We start from the raw sequence: 19,201 nt of genomic DNA on the forward strand, positions 1-19,201 counted from the left end.
TGAACGCCACTGCAACTGAAACTGTGTAAGTTTGCCATACTAACTCATGACGGTAGCAACATTATCAGTGGTGAAATGCCATCTCTTCTTAAAGATTTTGTATTCAACATTTACAATATTAACATAGCAGTAAACTAATATTTGCTATGCGATGATATAGTGGAGTAATGGTGTCCTGAGTAGAGAATGAGTTCATGCTCTCTCTGTGTGGTTTAATTCGAGCTTCTCTGTGGTTTGTTGTGGTAGCTGGTCCAGCCACGTGTTCATGTTAGTACTTGTTAGCTCACCACTGCCGCTCTGCACTACACTCATACGGCAGTTACTGCTAATATCGGGATATCATCAACGCGAAAGCTTAGGACAGATGCTCGGGCTACTTGGTTAACACTGTTAGCTCTGTCAGAATTGTTGCCGTTGTTTAGCACCGTTTATGGAGGTAGCATTGTTAGCTGCTAGCCACTGACCCAGCCACCTTTATGTCGAGAACCGTGTCCAGACAGTTCATACGCTCTGAATTTTGCATAGAGCCCCTTTAAATGCATGCTCTACTTTATAACCGCATGGTTATGGTTAAAGCAAACAACTAATATGCCAATCTGGAAATGAGCTGTACGAGCTGAGCTGTACCTCAGCTAAGTTTCTCTCACCAGTGTTTCTGACCACAAGGAGCCACAACTTGAGTGTGTTTTTCAAGGGCAGAGTTAATGATTTAGTTTTGCCGCAGGCAAACGCTGTCGTGCTTTACTTTTCACCCTTTTTCTAACGGAAAATTTTCTAAGCAAAATGTTACTATTGGCAGTGGTAGAAGAAGTAGAAGTTTGTATGAAGGCTTCTTGAGAAAGCTGTAAGCAACAATACCACAGGCCCAGCAAACAGCCTGTTCCATGGGAACTGCACTGGTGAACACGCTGTCAGGCTGATTGAATGAAACAAAAATGGCAGTTCAGTCTGATCATCAAGTTGAGGACCTTGGAACATGGTGACATTGCTAAAAAAGAGTACAGTGGGTCAACAAACACTAGCAGTCAGACAGTGACACATTTTGTAAACAGTTTGACAGTTCAGGCAGATTAACTAATTAAGAGGTAAAACTGAAAGGTGGTGCTCCCCTGATGATGGCAGTTATCCCTCTTTGCACAGCTACAGACAGTTGAACTAAGAAGCTCGCTTGTAAACTAAATGTTGTTTACAACAAACAGTTTTGGAAATGATTTTTCCATTTGCCTATATTTCCTCTCGATAAATTTACTAACCCGACGATTTGTTTAAAATCTCTCATTGTCTCAGTTTTTGTGTGTGTTGTCCCATTAGAACCTTTTTTTTTTTTTTTTTTTTTAAAGTTAGTATTTACTTTGGAAAGCACAACATTTTCGTAACCAATAAAACTGCCACAAAGCCACAAATGGAACATACATATTCCCACAAACTTCAGGGTGGCAGATTAGAAAACATTTTTATACGTCATTTTAAGACTGGTAATTTGGGTCATTTTAAACTTACAACTTATTTTGCCTTTAGTTAGGAGCACTGTTACTAATTGACAGTCGTGCTGAGCCTCAATGAAAGTCTGCTGCAGTCCCCAACACTCACCTGTCACGACGTCCCCACTCTTCCTCCATGTTGTCCAATAACAAATGACCCCCACGGAGCTTTTCAACTGTGTAGGCCCTAAAATGTCATTTTAAACAGTGGCTGACCACGCCTGCTCACGTCTATGTGTTTTGTGTGTGTATTCAGAGGTGTTTTTCTGCAGTCACATGTGGGTCTCCGCGTGTGTGTGTGTACGTGAGTGCAGTCATTATCCTCAATGTCACACCGCATTGCAGTGCAGTAAAAACCTTTTGAGTAAGTGTGTGTGTGTGTGTGTGTGTGTGTGTTATAAAGTCAATCCAATAGTTTCAGGGCAGGCTTCCACTGGCTTTTATTTCACTATCTGATGGTAGTGCTGAAATTTTAAAGTAAGCTGATTATGGAGTTTGGATTTTTTTAGTATATTTATTATTTCTTTAAACAAATTTTACTGCCCTTTCAATCTTATTTCTCTGTCCATCTCACTCCACCTCAGTACCTCTGTCCTTGCCTTGTTAATTAAATACCGCTCTTTTCCATCCTTTTCCACTCTGCCACCAGATCCATTTCTTTCCCTGTGACCTCAAGTTCCCCTCTTCTTGCACACAGCACAGGAAATGGAAGGTTGTCTCGTCAACAAGGGCACACAGCAGGGTAGAAAGATAAATTGGCTGAGAAAAGAGGCTCATTCGTCATAGGAAAAAAGTGCTGACATCTATGTTGTAACATACAATAAAGAGAGGGAGGACTATTAGAGGTGAGGAGAAATGCACCGTGGTTCAGCATGACAGGAAGCAGGATAGAAATTCTGTTGTAGATTATGAACAACTAACCTGTGTGTTTTTGCGTTTGATGGGGCACACAGTATTTCAGGGATACTGCCAGCCACACTGTGTCTATCATCACTTCAGTTTACTATTAAAACATCCTCAAGCATCCTTGAAAGAAAACACTGCTCATTGTCAGTTGTTCTCAGTTAGTCAGGTAATCTGTGTTGACATCTCCTGACATCTCCAAGTATGTGTCATGTTCACACTCTGACTGGGAGTGTCTCAGTGATGTTTTTTTTTTAACGCAGAACCTGTGATCTAATGCAAAAAACTATGAAAGTTTTTGTTCTCCAAACTGATCAGAGTGTTCCAGAATCACATCCAGAGCCATACAGCCTACCTGCAGCTGGAACGTGAAGCCCCAACTTGGATCTCTGTTGCCATGACAACATTCAAATCTTGCAGGATTTCCCCGAGATTGTTGTCAAAATGTTTGCAGCAGCTCGGCCGAGCCAGCGCTGACATCAGGAACAACGTGACAGCTGTGGAATAAAATCAAAACAGCTCAGCTTGATTGGTATTCACCTCAGATCGTTATCTCTAAGAATCTCAAGGGAAACTGGAGAAGCACAAAAGGCAGAGGGGATGTGATACCTTTTGTTATGGGCACTCTGGACGTGTGTAGGAAAATCATGTGAGTTTTGTATATATGAAATACATATGGCTGCCCCCTGATTTCAAATCAGCAGTCAGAGACTCATCAGCCAACTGAGATTTCTTCAAGTTGAGCAGTCGGTGGGGGGTTCTGTGCATGTCAGTCAGTGTACCTTTGGGGACGTTTCGTTCCCCAGATTTAGCTGCAGACTGAGCGGTCCTCGCTTTCACGCTGCTCTCTGTTACAGGCAGCTACTGACCCAAACCAGGGGTGAGTCTGACTGAGACAAAGGCAGCTGCCTGTAGAAAGAGAGCCTTTGCCCAGGCATTGATTCGGAGGGCTTATGTGACTTGTTTACTATGTTATGTAAAAGTCACCGTCGCCTTGAATGTCCCGCCAATGTGGACGAAAAAGAAAAAAGAGGGAGAAAAAAAGGAATGAATAGTCGAATGTTTATGTTGAACAGCCAAATCTGATTCGACTGACATATTTCTGAGATGGGTGCAACACTACTATCATACTGCATACTCAAGCAATATGAACTACCCTGCATACTGCTCACTAAATTAATGATTAAATGTGCCATTACCAGCAGCCTGTTCATACTTACTCAAGCAATACATCTCTAAGCATCACATGACTGTATCTATCAAGACGTTACCAGTCTAAGCTACAGTTGAATGAAAATTATTTATGACAAATGTAAATCAACATCATCTCTTCCACTCAATGCAAAAAATATTTTTAACACTAAAATATTTAATTATTATTTGTCTTAAATATGTTTTCCATAAGACATTATACATGTGAGCTCTTGCGTTGTTCCTCTTAAAAGAATACTTCACCTGCAGTTGACCATTTCTATATCAATTACTCAGTGTGTGTTATGTTGAATTCATGCACGCCCCTGCAGTATAATCCAAGTCTCATTTATTCAGTCGTATGCTCAGTACTTTCCAAACACATAAAAATTACGACTTAAGCACTTTTGCCTACAAGTGACCTGAGTAACCTGAGCATGTACGTTTATATGAGCTCAGCTTGAGCAGATTTCAAGTGCATGCATGTGCCCGGGCACACTTCTTGGCTTCACATGGCACTTTCTGTGCTGACATTAACAAAAATTGTACTTAACGTCACTTGCTGTCATTTGTAATTATTTTATCCAATGTATAAATTAATTATTTTAACTGTTGCAGACAGTCTGAAGAGCTGCAGTGCATTTTCGGTCAGTTTAGTGCGTTGAGTCAGCTCATGTTTCTCAGAAATTCTTGCCAGTTTACTATACGTCCAGGCTTTTCTCACATACACAAAATCTACATACTATTTATGCGGAACCCACTACACACTCTGTTTTACATCACACTTATGTATGAATAGTTAGTTGGTATGTTATTTTGAACTCAGCCAGTGTGGCTTGAGGTCTGCTGCCCTTACCCCACCCCTCCTTTGTTACAGCTTGTTGGCTTTGCCCTTCAGGTGTGTATTATTGCCAGAGGGGGCAAACACAGAGCCACCCATTGTTCCCCTCATGCTTACGTTGGTCACACACGCACACAAGACACATACGTGCGAACATACACCACTGCTGGTCAGGCTCCTGCCAAAACCCCAAAGCCACAAGTCAGTGGAGCAGATCTGTCCCGGGCGGAGAGCTGGAGGCTGGTTAAGGAGGGGACCACACCCAGCAGTGTGAGCTGATGGTAGGCTTGGGAACTAAAGGGAACTCCCATAGGAAGGATTAAGTCATTCCTATTTACAGGCCCTCTTATTTAGATCAGAATCAGGCTCCTGTTTAGAGAGAGACTAATAAAAAATAGCAGCTGGTAAATGATGCAAAATAAGCACTGGGGTTTCTGAAATAATGTGGATAATCAGATTTTTGGAAGCTAGTAGAAGTCACAAGATTATTTTGGCGGTCTGGTTTGTTTATAGATAATTCTGATGGTTGTGTGGTACTGTGTATGTGTGTGTGTGTGTGTGTGTGTGCGTGTGTGTATTCCCTCACATTAGATGTGGGTTTTTTTAGAAGGCAGCCCCCCTTGTTTAGCCTCACTAACAGTGAAGATAAATGCTGTGCACAGCAAATATTCAGTACCTGCAATGAGACCAAATATGGAACGCATTGCAACTTGGTGCACTTTTACAGCTTTAAGTATTTATTTACTTATTTATTGGCATTCATATTGGATATCTATATCTCATACAAAGCAACCCCTACCATTCACTGTTGGTGAGGTTGTCGAGGCCGCGTGCCCCCTCTGATACATGTGGAGCCACCAGCTGTTTCTTCACCTGCCACTGAGAGGCTTCATCAAGAGGGCATTACAAATATGAAGGCCCGCACCATCCCCTGCAGATTCCACCCCATTTCACAGACCTCTAACCAACCAATTTGTGCCATCAGTATGGTGTCAAGGGCATGTTCCCTCACTGGCTTCCCACACTGCCAATTGCGTTTGATGGAGTGCTCAGCCAAGCTATTAGCATCTCTGTCAGGGGCTGAACACAGTTCTCTGTGATGCTAAACCCTGAAATGTATCATTTTTATGTTTAACAAAGCAGTGTAGCCTCCAGAGACCATGCCATTCCTTACACATCACGGGACTAAAATGGTTTTGGCAACACAAAATCTTTAGAGCCCTTCACTGTCGCAAATAGGACGAGAAATGTGGAGCCACTTCTAATCCCTTGCATTTTGAATTCTACCTGTCACATAAATACTTAGCGTACAGAAATATGCAGTCTAACATGGACTTCCAAGGATCCTTCAATTCAGGATCACAGACTCCCTCCCTTTAAACAGCACACAGACGTGGATATGACTACAAAACAGCACTGCTGGGAAACCATGCTGGATATATAAATAAATGTCTGCAAACTATTCTAGTTGATATTACAGGTCACTAAGATCTAGGCTGATAACCTGTTAAAACATGTTTTTAGTCAAATGGTTTAGACTACCAAAAAATAAAAAATGTCCACAAGAGACAGTTAATTTCTGTTTAAGAGACAGTCCAGCCCAGAATTAAAAAAAAACAAAACAACAACATACTTTTCCTCCCACATGTAGTGCTGTTTGTTCATCTAGATTGTTTTGGTGTGAGTTGCCGAGTGTCGGAGATATTGGCTGTAGAGATGTCTACCTTCTCTCCAGTATAGTGGAACTAGATGGCACTCTGCTTGTCGTGCTCAAAGGGCCAAAATAATACATTTGAAAAACTCAACAGCGATGTGTCTTTCCAAATGTCATGACCAGGTTACTCCAGATAATCAATAGATCTTGTTGTGAGCAACTTCATGTAGGAACTGTTGTCTTTTCACCAAATTACACCTGCCAACTGTATCACCCCGCAGAGGAAGCGTGTATCTACTGCTAGCTAAGCCAGCACCACTGAGCTAGCTAACGTTACACCTCAGCTGAGAAGGACGCCTTTAATGTTTACATCTTATACTGTCACAAGTCCGAGCCTCTCTTCCATGAGTAAATGCACACTTCCTTCTGCTAGCTGATACAGTTGATGGGTGAAGTTCAGTAGAAAGAAAAAGTTCTTACATGATGGTCTGTGGATTATCTAGAGAAACAGGTCATGGTTTCTAGAAAGTGACATTGCTGTTAGAGATGCACCGATCCAGCTTTTTCAGTTTTGATACCGATCCCGATGCTGTGGCTTTGAGTATCAGCCAATACCTGATGCCGATCCGATACCATGGTTGACCTAAAAAGCTATATACCTTTACATGTAGAACAGAAAAGACGAGAGGCATCAGGCATTGATGACTACACAGACTACACACACTATTTATTTTTAACAAAAATAAACAATTGTGCAACAACAGTTGAAATAGTGTGAAATACCTCCACACAGCAGATTTGAAATACCTCCACACAGCAGATTCTCTCCTTCGCTCCATGACGTATGACGTAGCTCGCGTCGTAATAGATTTAAAGGGAAAGGATCGCCTCAGGTATAGGTTGTATTTTCCAATACCCGATCCATCTATTTTGACGATATCGGGGCCGATATTCGATCCAGATATCGGATCGGTGCATCCCTAATTGCTGTTGAGTTTTTTAAATATATTTTTTGCCATCACAAGCTAAGTGCCATATAGTTCCATCATATTGAAGAGAAGGCAGACTTCTCTACAGCTGCTACCTTCAACACTCAGCAACTCACACCAAAACAATCTAGATTCATGAATACTTTATTACATTGAGCATGTGGGTAGGTTGTTGGCCTCTTACTTCATAAGTGAAAATTGCCAGAACAGGAATTTTTTTTTAGCACTAGCAGCTGTTCTAAAACCATCTTTGTGTGTACATGTGATGAGAGTGGTCCAATCTGATGCATTCTCTTAGTCAGCACCTTCTGCTCAGGCGTGTGCCTATTTAACTCCAATTTGACTCAAATACACTCCCACAAACTGTGCAAAAAATGTGTTTCACAGTGCATCCCCATGTTGGCCAATGCTGTCACTGTAAGGAAGGAAAAAGCTTTACAAAATGCAAACATTTCCCAACCATTCACAGATTTTTCCTCCATCTAGGATGCAGCAGCATAACGTGAGCAGTTACAGCAGTATACTTGAAAATAACATTAAAACGTTAAAGCAAAAGGAACAACATTCACCCTTCTCTGTGTACATGCTGCATAATGTTTAATTATCTTGTAGCAGTGCTGCCCTCTGCTGGACAAGAGTCAGTAGAACAAAAACACTGCCAGACATTCACAGGGGAGAAATTAGAGTGCATGGTGATCCAGCATCTCTCTCCTTTGAATTTACACACACACACACACACACACACACACACGGACAGACACATATACACACAATCAATCACAGCACAATCATAAAACATGTAATTAAATGATGGATTAATTAAAATGTGTCCCTGTGTATACACGTGTGAGGAAAAAGCTAGGTCACAGGGAGGGGGAGCATTTAATGGCTCTCAGGACACCAGCGAGCCTCTCTGCGTGTGTGTGTTAGTGTGTGTGTGGCTAGTGGTTACCGAGCCACTGGCCTAATTTTTGGCTGAAGACCGGGAGTCGAGGTTTACAGTCACGCACTCCTCTTTATCGCACGCAGTTGACTGACTTTCTGCCTCTCTTTCATAATCATTCTCTTTCATAATCAACCTTTCTGACTTAATTCTTGTCCAGCCCACTCTCAGATGTCCTTTTTACTCCAGTGCTGCCTTATTCTGATCACTTGTGTCAACTAAAGACCCTGTATCTCTCCGTTCACCCTCTGCACCCCCCCTCAACTCCGGTCTTCAAAGACTATTAGACTAATATGACAACCCCACACACATACTACACTTAACCTCAACTCCCAGCAGCTCTAAAAGGCTCTCCCCTTCTGTCTCTACTAATCTCTCAAACACAATCTCTCCCTCTCTCTAAGTCTTTGCCAAACTCTGCGCACAAGATGAGGTTCAGTGAGTGTAGCTTTAGGAACGTGACTTCCTCACAAGGCAATGGAGCTCCACTCCAGCCTGGACATTTTTCATCTGCCTTCAGGTTCAGGTATTCGGGCTCATATGTTTGGTTTTTAGGTTCTCCACCATGATAACTGCTTTGACATGCAGCTGAAACACACTGGTAAATTTCTGTCTTGAAAGAGACAAAAGAATGTAGGATTTTTCACAAAATTTCATCAACATCAAGGGAACATTCTGAGGTTTGGCTTTTATATTATTCTACTCCAGATGTTCGTTAGTTCATCAGCTTATTAGTTTGCTTTTGCTCGCTTCAGAATAGCTTGTTAGACGGAGGGCTTTTGGTTTGTGGTGCCCAGTTTTAATGAGGAATGCTTATAAATACTAATGAGCATATTTTGGTGTAGCTGAAGGGTCTCGTGTGCTCCTTGTTAAAGTAAAAATGTCAACATGTCAGTTTAATGATGCTGCAGCATTTGACATCTGACCCCTTTTGAAGTGTCTCCCCTCGCTGGTGTTTGGCTGTACTGCACTTTTCGAGTGTATGTCTGTGTATTTCTCTGTATTGTTTGTGGTAGTTTTGCACAGGTTAGGCAGCAAAATCTAATAAGCCACTAGCAGTGAAGCATGATTTAAGCGTAATACTGAGCTTGTAAAATTCTGCATCCCTGGAACTGTCTTTAAAATTCAGATGAACGGCTTTAGGGAAAAAAAACGCTGTTCCCACTGAGTCTATTTTTAGTGCTTTGTGCTTTTTAGTTGACTGTGAGTACATCTACAGTATGAACCAACAGATGGGCTCACCACAGTAGCCTGGATCGCTTGCCTGTGAAACAGTTTAAGAGGTTGTTTTTGTCAATGGTTGTGTTTCTCTGTCTAACCGCTGCAAAAGGCCACCAGGAGTTGAGCTGTTATTTGGAGTCTGGAACGCTTTTAAATTCAGCCTGGATAACCACTGAGTATCGGCTGCATAACCACAACCTCTTTCCTCCTCTCCATTCAGTATGTGTTGAAAATGCCAAGAGAGAGAGAGCTGTGGGTAAACTCTGTGTCTGTGCAACAACATGTGTCTCTGTGGGGCATGCACTGAGACTTTTCTCTCATGTCTGCAGCGTTTGCTACGTAAATTAAAACACTAAGGAAGGTGGACTGACTTGTCTCCGTCTCAGAAAACAAAGCAAAATAAAAACAAGTCACCCAGCCAAGGCAGCTGTGGTGAGACTTGGCCAGCCGTAGTTATCTTTGGCTTGTACACAGAACCATGAATGAATTTGCGTCTGGAGAATATTTAGGTTCATCCCCTCTCTCGGGCTGACTTCTCTACCCCACGACTCTTATCCCAAAACTTTTGGCTGTCTCTCTGTTTCTTGCTCTGACCATCTGCCTTTTTATCTCCAATTTTTTTCTGTTAGACTGTTTCGCAGTCACTGTCTCGCTTTCGTCTTTCTGCCTTTCTGTCTCTTTCTGCTCAGTTTAACTTCATGTGTTTGACTGGCAAACTTCTACCCCAAAACCTTGATTTGCTTTTTAAGAATATTTAACATTGAGCAGTGGGAAGGGAGCTGTGGAGTAATTGGGCAGCAGTGAAGACAGCCTTGTTGACCTTAAACAACCCCAGAGGTTAGAGATCCTACTTTTGGTTCAAGAGAATCCTTTGTTTTTATGTGGAAATATTTCCCTCACCTCATTTTACCTTTCCTCACTTCAGCCAGTTTCATCTCCCACTCTTCATTTCCTCATTCTTTATCTTACCTTTTCACTCAAAGGTTTTTCTCTATATCCTCCCTCTTATTTCTTTTCCTCTTCTCAAGCTTTTATGTGTTGATTTCTTCTCCCCCTCCTCGTCTCTTATTCCTCTACTATCATCTCTATCCCCAGCTGCTGTATCTACCAGAAAGGCTGTGGAGCTTTAAGACTTTTTTTTTCTTCACACCCGCCTGTAGATTTACTGTTATGTTTAGTTAGCATTCTGTGGGCTTCAAGTCTTTTTTCACAAGCCACTTCTTGCATTTTGGAAGGTTCATGTGCAGAAATCTGAATCTGAATTGCAATATTTATCAAGTATACATGAAAAAAACGTTTTCATAGTTCTAAGAGCCCCCCTTTTTGTTTTGTCCGCACCGAAAGAGGAACAATTGTGGTTGTTAGAACGAGTTTTTGAGAGACTTACTTAGGTCCTATTTCAGAGTAGGTTCTCTCCCAATACAAGAGCAACCTTGAGTGACGTAAGAGTAAGGTAATTGGTTTAGACACAAGTGTACATTAATTGGTTGAACACAACCAATGCAGCACCTGCAACCACCATTTTCATAAAACATCAGCCGTCTGTGAACAACAAACAACACAAAACACAATATATAACTAGGGATGTCCCGATCACATTTTTTTTGCATCCGATCCGATACCGAGTCTGATCCGATACTTTGCAAAGCATTAAGAAAGAAAGAAAAAAAAAGAATGCATCCAAGTTGTCCCATAAGGTTTGTTTTTTTTATATAAATAGTATCCAAAAAGCTTATCGGTTTTTCAGCAGCACAAAATGTAACAAATTCAATATCTTCTTCTTGTCTTCAACAAACAAAATAGGCCTATATCTTTATACATTGGAAAGCAGAGGCAACAGTTAACAACATAGATGAAAAACCTGGCCATTTTTGTTGTTTTGATTCCTCCGATCTTTTATTACCGATTCCGATTTTGTAAAAAAGAACATGATCAGAGCCAATCTTCGGATCGGGACATCCCTATACAGTATATAACCAAAAAATGCAAGAACACGTGGTTAAATGGACCGACAGTGAAGTCTAGGCTTTTGAGCTTATATGCAAAGGTGGAAATGGAAAGCAATTTTGACTGGTTCAAGTGAAATTGGTTGCTATACCAACCACTGGACGGCTTACAGTACGTCAGTTCAATGACCCTGTTGGCAGTGCAAATTCAGACAGAAAAAAATGCCCTTGAAGCCTTGAGGACATGTAGTTCTCAGGGGAGCTCCCTAGTGGGCAGTTCCTCTCAGGGAGTCCCCAGAACACCTTATTTTACCTATTCAGGAACAGCAACAGTTGTGGGTGCATTAAAAACTGGTTGCCTCGTCTGGATGTTTAGAATAACCGTCCTGCTAGGATACATCTTCCAAAAATTTAGTGACTTTGTATAAAAAGTTCCAAGAGTTTTCCCCTTCTGCTATCACTCTAACTCATATAGTCATTGATAATTTAAAGTCCAGTGTACAAAGGTAAAGCCAAAAGAAGAAAACATGATACTGTAACCCCCTAACCCTAACCCCTAACCTTAATATGAACATGTATCTAGCCTAAAATTCAAGTTAAATGGTCAAATAGTGAAGTCACTTTGGATAGTAGGAAAAATAAAGTTTTCTGCCCCTGTGTTCAGGGACAGCTTTGTTATTTGGGGTATGCTGATGTCTGGAACCTTGTTTAGCCTTTAGCCTATTTATTTTCCAGGGAACACATTGAAGTAATATGTTTATTTGGTCTGGATGAGATCAGTGTTCTGTGGAACGACTGGCCACATAAAGCACCACATCGCATTTCTTAATAAGGGCCTTATATTTGCCAAATACATTGCTTACAGGGAAGCACTGTAGCACTCAGGTTATATTGCAGTGCATTAATTAGGAAAAACAGTTATCCAGCTAAATTAATAGATCTAGTCACAGTCAGTGGAAAAACCTGCATTCCATTGGTTCAGACAAAAGCTGCAACTGGCCAGGAGACAGTTTTTGGAATGATTCAAGTCGATGTGTGGCTGGGAAAGACCAGCTGTTGTGGAAACTCCAATAAATAATCACCGATGGACTGTAGTGTATGTACATTTACTTGCCCTCAGTATCCTCTGCTAACTTTGTTTCACCATATGTTACACACTGTTCCTGTCAGTAATCCAGATCTTTGACAGTAACTATGCTGTTGACTTACTTTGAACATCTTCTCTCCCTCTCTCTCTGTCAGGTTTTTCTGATCACAGACATCAAAGCAAAGCCAAAGGTGAGTTTTATTCTCTACTTTTTCCATTTCTGTTGTTGATGTCTCTTTGTCTCTTTCTACAACATGGTTGAACTTTTGCATATAGATTTTTGTATGCTATTTGTCATCAAGACTAACATAACTTCAAATAAGACCATCAATCAGCCACAATCAACATCATTTTAAGCATTAGTAAGTCTTTGGTGGCTTGAAATGTGCTGCTCGGAAGATGTGGTTTCATCACAGGTGTAATTACAAAAGATTACCACTAGAGGTTGGCAGAGTGCTTCTTTGTGAGACACCTCTCATCCTTACACTCCTGGTGAGATACCTAAGTAGAGAGAGAATGCAAGCACAAGAAATATAAATCTTTAAGTTAGAGTAAAAGGGACAAAGTGACTTTTTCATATCCGTAGATTTGAATGTTGTGTGTGTACAAAAATGAGTGTGTGTGAGTATACAGAGTTGTATTTATTGTGCACATGTGCTTTCACTGGGGGGAGTATGAGAGGTTGTTTTTGCTTTTTGGAGACATCAGTGACTTTGAGAGAGGATTAGACAGGTAGACACTTTGATTCTGCTCCTGCTGTTAATTCACAACCGTATGAAAACACGGCAAGTCTCTCTCCTCCGCTAGTCCCCTCCTTCTTTTTCACACTCTACCTCATCGCCTCCCCTCTCTGACTACTGATAGGGCAGACATGGAGTCAACAGAGGAGAGAAACAGTGGGAGGAGGAGGAAAGGAAAGAGAGGGAGGGAGAGAGAGTTTGGATACGAGGGAAGGACTAAAGTAGAAACAAAGAAACGCTGCAGGTGTGTGGAGTACTGAATATCATTAGCTTGACGGCACAAACTGGACAAGTGTGAAGGACAGGTAGACCATGAGTTCACAGTGAGATCCCAGAAGCTCAAGTTATATTTGGTCCAGGTTAGTCTGGTGCTGTTAGGCAGCTGCTTAGCTGATTTTCTGACAGTGTAAGTGCTGACCAAGCCATGGCCCTTCTTACCAACGGCTCACCGAATCTGGGCTCCTATTACTGCCTGATCCGACGCAGGTTCAAGAGGAGGCGCAAGAAACGTTCGGAACGCAAAGGTAACCCTCACAGCAGCTGTTCATCCACAGAGAGTGATGCTGAGCTGGCTTCTTGTAGACTTTGTTATGTTAAGTTAACTGGTAGAAGAGGAAACTTGCCCTAATAAAACATATGTTTCACATGTCTGGGAAGTTTGAAGTTGTACTGGCATTAACTGACTATAATTTCGATTTAAAAAGCTTTTAATTCTTTATAGTATTTATTATTATTATTATTATTATTTTATTTTGTCTTTGGTAAAACTGTAGAGTGTCTTAAAAATGAATGCCAGACGCGCCAGTTTTTCTGTTTTCTGTGGTGGTTTACATGTAGAGAAGTTCCACAGATTGCAATTTGAAGTTTTTATTTGCAACAAAAAGGCGGCATAATATTGTCAAAATAATGTTAACTTTTTTATCATGCAATAATGTCTAAAAGACAAATGTTACAGAGGACATCAAACTTGACCCTAGTAATTGCTGGTCCAAAACAAAAAGTCAATATAGAGTTTAAATGTGATTTTTAAATGATTAGTAATTCTTTAATGTTTGTAATTTGTCAGAGAAATTTTTGACTCAGAATATTTAAGTTTCTTGTATTAATATATATATTTGCCCTAAAAATTAACCAAAGAATAATAATTTCTAGATTGTCTGTTCCGTGTTAGTCGACAGTCCAGTCACTAAGATATCGACCATATAGATTGCATCGTATATTCACATATTTAATTGAAGGAACATACCTACAGATTAGGAATTAAGCATTTTGTTTTTCCTGTATAACCATAAACAAAAATATAGACCTTTTGTACTCTTCTTTTTACAACCATTTCTGATGTAAACAAATCATGAACAACATAAGAACACATTTGTTTTTTGTTAGTTTTGTTTAGTTGATGTTTTTTCAGCATTTTAGCCTTTGTTGACAGGAGACGGTTGAGATGGATAGGTAATATGGGGACAGAGAAAGGTGGGGGGTGGCCACAATCTTACCCCATATATTGTGATTGATAGTTTTATGTATATACATCTTAATCAGTAGACATACCTGCGCACACCATCAGAAAAATGAACAGCTTGAATTAAGTGTATGCGTGGGTATTACAGAAGCTGTCAATCAGTTTAGGAAAGACCAGGTTAAAGGTTTGTCTTCTGTTTTTCTGCTTTTGATTAAACACATTTTTGTATGTTTGTGTTTTTTTAAGGATCAGAATGATTTAAACAAATGATTTATCTACTGAGTAAAGGCGATCTCTCTCCCTCTCATCCTTGTCCTCTCTCTCTGACTGAGACAGGTCCGTGTCTCTGTAACTGACGTCGGGTGACGGGAGCCCCACAGAGCCTCTAAGCTTTTCTCTCCTGAGTTTGCTGCTCTGCTCTGGGGATTAGCCTAACAGCAAAGGTAGTAATTACTTAGGTGGCCACAGCTCACTGGCAGTATTAGCCATGTCTCAGCCACTTGCTTTGACACCCACCACCCTACAACCCCCTCCCACCCACCCTCCTCGCCGAGCCGAGACCATTCATCCAAGTAAATCCACCACTGCTGATGCTGCATTTTTTCAGCCCCCCGACTCGCACTCGAGCCCCGCTCACTCAGAGACCGACTACGTCCATCAGCATTACACAGGTCTGTTTCCGGCCTTTTCACTCTCCCTTATCACCACGGGAATGAAAGTGGCACTTTTTCACCATAGCGAGAGAAGCGATGACTAAGCAGGATTTTGGGCCAATGTTGCTCCACTTGCTCTCTCAGTCAGCTTTAATGCCCCACGCTGGAATCCTTCTGATAAGTTGCTTAGTGCTTTAGCTTTAGTGCCCATTGGGTTAGCAGCTAATGCTAGCTGTGAGGACGAGGTCACAGACTTACTTAAGACAATCTTGGGTAGAATAATGTGACACTGAGTCAAGAAAATCTCTTTGCTCAGTTTCCCCGTCAGTGAGGTCGGAGTCAGCACTGCACCACTGGACTGGGTAGTCCATTAAGTGCAGATTAGTGTCTTCCACAAGGACACTTTAGCGTGTCGATGCAGGGGTTGACCAGGGTCAGCTCTGAGTTTGAGCCATCGAGGAATAATCCACACTGCGGCCCTGTTTATGTTCACCTCTGTTGTCCTTGTTTTAACTGCAGGTCTATTTCTGTGTTTGTACCTGAGAGCACAAAAAAACAGAGTCAGCTTCCATGCATGTGTACACACTTATTTAGCTCTTAAAGCTGATTCTGATTCTAAACACAATCCCTATTTGTTTATGCAGATCTATATACAAGTTGCACCCAACTGAGAGCTCAGTTTGATAAAATGCAATGTTAATTCAGCTCAGTTGGAAGGTTTGCATGTGTCAGCTGTTGAATGACACATTTGACATTACCCTTAAGCTGTGTGTGCAAAATGTTGCAGGCAGTTACCCAAATATTTTGTCTAAAGCACCTGTATAATATGACAAAACCTTACATCTCTACTTAGCTGATGATATAGACCATCTAGCAAACAGAAGTAGGTCATTTTAACCCAATTAAGGGACCAGTTAAGAGCTCTACACTCCAGCACAGGTGTTTTTATTTAGATTGGTTAATTAGACCAGGTGGGAGGTGGGTGGAGCTATGGTGGGAATTAGGTGATGTCACCAGACTCAGCAAACTAATGAGAATGATAAAAGTGTTATTTATAACATCATATCAGGTGCAACAGAGCTAGCTGAGGACTGAGGTAGATGTCAGTCAAGCACGTTCTGTACGCACCCACACTGTACTGAGACGATTAGTTCGGCAAAATTGTTACCTGTTTGGATATACAATAGGTTTGCAGGACAAAGTCAGAGCATCTTTACAAATAGCATGTTAAATTTGCTTTTATATCATCGGGCCTTGATTAATTATATGATAGTCCATCATCTCAGTTTCATTGTGTATGTTTTCAACCATATGTTTTGTACACGCCCCCCAAAATTATTGCTTTGTTGAACAATGCTGGCTCTTAACTTTAAGAATCTGATTTAATGTTGAAAGGATGAAGTCAATAAAGGTCAGGTTTTTTTCTGTGATGGTGCCTAACATATAGTAAGAAAAAGAAGCAATACTACAGTTTGAAATTACCAGTACATGTATGAATTAAAAATCATTAAAGCGCTTTTAAAAGTGGGAAAACCTGCAAAAAAAGTATGCCTCTCTGTTTTTGTTTTGTTTTCTGGTGTGTCACATTTGATGACACAGATGTGCCTGGTTAATTGGTTAATAAGCAGTAGAAAGTAGCATAGAGGCCAGAGAAGATGTTACAGTGGTTACCTCTTTCTATATCTGTCACTTATTCTCGCTTTCAAATTCAGCGCTGACTATTTGGGACAAAGTTTGAGTGCTACCTGGATGGAAATTGATTAAATTTTTGGCTACGCTGACAAAGGGTCACAGAAGTTACTAACAGTGGCGAAGCAGCATTTTGCCGGAAAAAGGGGGCAAAGATTAGCATGTCCACCCAGGTGCCATGTTTCCATCACTGCCAATCAGAGCTGGAGTTGATATATATCTGAGACTACTGCAGAGTCATTTGTGCCAGGAATGAATGCTGATTGTATCCTCTTGTATCCTAAGGGTTGTCAGTCAGTGTTTTGTCTCGTGGGAAAGGCTTAAGTATTAACAGCATAAAGCATTTGAATTATTATTCATGCTGGCTCACTGCCATGACTGACTAGGAGACTTGAATAGAACTCAGCCATCATTAATATTATCAGTAACACCTGTGCTTTTATGACAAATCAAAATGTCTGATGTTTCTAAAGCCCATTGATGGCTCTTTACATCTCACTGCAGTGTTGTGTTAGCATTGGACTTGAATAATACTAACGGATGCCTTTTATCTTCTCTTTTTTTTTTTTGCCTTGTACTAATATTTTTTTACATTGCCTTTTAATTATATAGTTATTTCATTTAAATAGAACAATGTAAATGAAATATATTATTTTTATTGTAGCCTGCAACTCTGTACTTCAAAGTTTTAGTTGACTCGCATATATTGATGGCATAACCATACAGATGATCATAATTTACCTTTAGCTTTACAAGTGAATTACCATAGAGTGCACAGTGACTTTCAAAACGCTGAACTTAAGCATATCTTCCAAGTGATAAGTTCTTCAATGCATCTCTCGTAAATGTGCCAAGCCATGACACTCGTAGACGATGCTTTCCAATGGGCCGTATATGAAATATGGAAAATGGGGAACAGAGGCCTTTTCTGCCGTGCCAGCAAAATCTCCAAAATGAGCTTTTGTAACTTGAAGAGGGGGGCAGAGAGGGGGATCTGCACCGCCTGACGCTTACAATCCATCGCCGTGGAAGAGACTTTGCCTACAACGAGACCCTGTTGTCGCATTTTCTCCTCTTAGATAACCTCACATCCTTTTCCGTCCTCCCTGTTTGCCTTTCTTCCAAATCCTCCTTCTCCCACTTTTCTTTGCTTCATTTACTCCTGAAAGTGTTTTGTTCATATATTCCTACATTGATTGACTTAAAAAGATTTTGAAATCATCATTATGATTTAGAATAATCACTAACATAATACTAAATACAATTTTTTAATTGATGTTGCTGTTTACATCCCTTTTGGATAATCTAAGCTAACGCATGTAGACAGTATAATAGACAAAATTGATTTACAGCCTCTGAAAAAGCCCAGGCACACTGATTAACATTTGACAACAGTAACAATGGAAATCAAAGAGAAAACACGCTCACATTCATTTACCTCACAACAAACAAACTGTTGATGATGAGCAGAGCCTTATTTAGTGCCACAACATTTTCAGGCAGAGCGGCACTCTGTCATGATAAGAAATGAGTTGTTTCTGCCTGTCTCAATGTAATTAGCCTTGATTAGCATGCTGCTAATGATTGTAACAGACTGACAGAGGGGGGAAAACCATTGTAGCGAGAATGCACAAACCGCCGAGGTGTGTTTTGCTGGCGGAGAGACACTTCATGGCCCTAGAGATGTATGCAGGGATTTGTGTCTGCTCCCTTCATCGCCACAGAGATAAACTTTGTGTGTAGATTCGTAGTCGTTGTAGATTCATATGGATGTGAAATGTTTTGCCGTTTGCGCTGGTTATTCCGCTGCTTTCATGTGATATGTGGAAGGGAATTTCTTTCGAGGTAATGAAACAGGACTTGTAGTGATGAATACTTGATTTTTCCAACCAAATATGCTATTTGGAAAGTCTTGCCAGAAATAAAGAGGAAAGATTAATTTCAAACTTTCGAATCTTGCCACAGAAAGAGTTCACTTACAGTTCATATTGCTTTTTGTGATATAGTAAAGCCCTCACTGTTTTCTGCTCTCATTCTGCACATCTGTCCTCCCCCATCTTCTCGCCTCCCACCTCTGACATCCGTCCTCTTAGGGACACTTTCCCACTGCTTCTGTCAGCTGCCACGACCTTTTTTCATCTGGCAGGAGTTCCCCACCCTGTCCTCCCCCCCCGCTGTCCATCAGCAGTACCTCTGTGCCTGACAATAGCAAAGGCACAAGGTGTGAAATTCAACTCCTAGATGACACTGTCACAGGTGCAGGCGCACACAAATCTACATGGATGCATTCATGTCTCTGCGCAGCATTTATTTTCAGACTTCCCCACCCCCATTTATACACACACAAACACGCTCCAGCATACACACACATCCCTCTCCTTGCGGAGCAGAATCCTGGTGC

General features: G+C 41.0%; 1 protein-coding gene across 1 annotated transcript in view; it reads left to right on the forward strand.

Moving 5' to 3' along the window:
* adarb1b (adenosine deaminase RNA specific B1b) overlaps positions 1–19,201 on the forward strand; it is a 143,797-nt gene that overhangs the window by 82,125 nt on the left and 42,471 nt on the right. The window contains exon 3 of the mRNA XM_050048391.1: positions 12,412–12,447. The gene's annotated coding sequence lies outside the window, so the exon portion shown is untranslated. The remainder of the gene's footprint in view (positions 1–12,411; positions 12,448–19,201) is intronic.

This window comes from Epinephelus moara, chromosome 7 (assembly GCF_006386435.1).
Source record: "Epinephelus moara isolate mb chromosome 7, YSFRI_EMoa_1.0, whole genome shotgun sequence".
In the NCBI taxonomy this organism is placed as follows: domain Eukaryota; kingdom Metazoa; phylum Chordata; class Actinopteri; order Perciformes; family Serranidae; genus Epinephelus; species Epinephelus moara.